Raw genomic sequence first — 984 nt, forward strand, 5'->3', positions numbered from 1 at the left:
CCTTCTGGGGGCGTGCGTTGGACGCGTTCCGCTGCGTGTGTGTGCACGGGGGTCGGAGAGCAAGGGCGCGCGCGGTGTGACGCTCGGCGCCCTGTGCGCCTGATGCTCCGCCGCGTGACTATCCCGTTATGCATATCCTGTGTGCGCTCTAGCTCCATCGGGGCCCTGACGAGTCAGCAACAAACCATGCATTACACATTTTGCGCAGAGTGCCCCCTTCCCGCGAAAGCTCTTTTTTGTAGTGCGCTCGTCGCTAAACCAACAGACGCGGTGCACGAAACTGGAGAGCAAGAGATGTCCACGACCCCCCGCCTCGGTGTGTGTGTATATATATATATATGTATATATATATATATATATATATACATGCACATGGCTGCAGCTTTGGGATTCCTGGAGACGGATCTGGATATGATGATTGACGTAACATCACAGACTTTGACGAACCCGTGAGCAAGAAACACTGTCGCCCCAGTCTGACCGCGACCCCGACGCCTCCTCCCTCCCTGCCCTGGCGCATGTGCATGGCGATGTGATCGACAACCAGGCCGATGTGAAGCCGTCGCAGATGGACGTTGACACAGCAATGAAAACAGCGTTATTTCACGCCCCGTCTGATCGTCGCACCGAGCCTCCCTCTCTTTCACCCTCTCCCCTCTGCCTTCATTACGCGATCCTGTCACCTCGGGGGCGCTCTCTCAGTGGGCGTACGGCCTCGAGACGGCATGCGCGTGGCTGTCGCGGCCTCGCTGTCCCTTCTGGGGGCGTGCGTTGGACGCGTTCCGCTGCGTGTGTGTGCACGGGGGTCGGAGAGCAAGGGCGCGCGCGGTGTGACGCTCGGCGCCCTGTGCGCCTGATGCTCCGCCGCGTGACTATCCCGTTATGCATATCCTGTGTGCGCTCTAGCTCCATCGGGGCCCTGACGAGTCAGCAACAAACCATGCATTACACATTTTGCGCAAGAGTGCCCCCTTCCCGCGAAAG

At 59.2% G+C, this 984-nt stretch overlaps 3 non-coding genes across 3 annotated transcripts, besides 1 other annotated feature; all 3 read left to right on the top strand.

Annotated features, from left to right (window-relative positions):
* The first annotated feature begins 227 nt into the window (after positions 1–227).
* Tc00.1047053415875.10 lies at positions 228–295 on the top strand. Its single transcript, XR_008254120.1, has one exon. It is a non-coding gene; the product is annotated as an H/ACA snoRNA, TC11C4H1 (small nucleolar RNA).
* A 30-nt stretch (positions 296–325) lies between these two features.
* Positions 326–368: a microsatellite.
* A 43-nt stretch (positions 369–411) lies between these two features.
* On the top strand, positions 412–480 carry Tc00.1047053415875.20. Its single transcript, XR_008254121.1, has one exon. It is a non-coding gene; the product is annotated as a C/D small nucleolar RNA (snoRNA), TB11C2C1 (small nucleolar RNA).
* A 49-nt stretch (positions 481–529) lies between these two features.
* Positions 530–621, top strand: Tc00.1047053415875.30. Its single transcript, XR_008254122.1, has one exon. It is a non-coding gene; the product is annotated as a C/D small nucleolar RNA (snoRNA), TB11C2C2 (small nucleolar RNA).
* The last annotated feature ends 363 nt before the right edge of the window (positions 622–984 follow it).

Source organism: Trypanosoma cruzi, assembly GCF_000209065.1.
Source record: "Trypanosoma cruzi strain CL Brener chromosome Unknown tcruzi_1047053415875, whole genome shotgun sequence".
Taxonomy (NCBI): Eukaryota; Euglenozoa; class Kinetoplastea; order Trypanosomatida; family Trypanosomatidae; genus Trypanosoma; species Trypanosoma cruzi.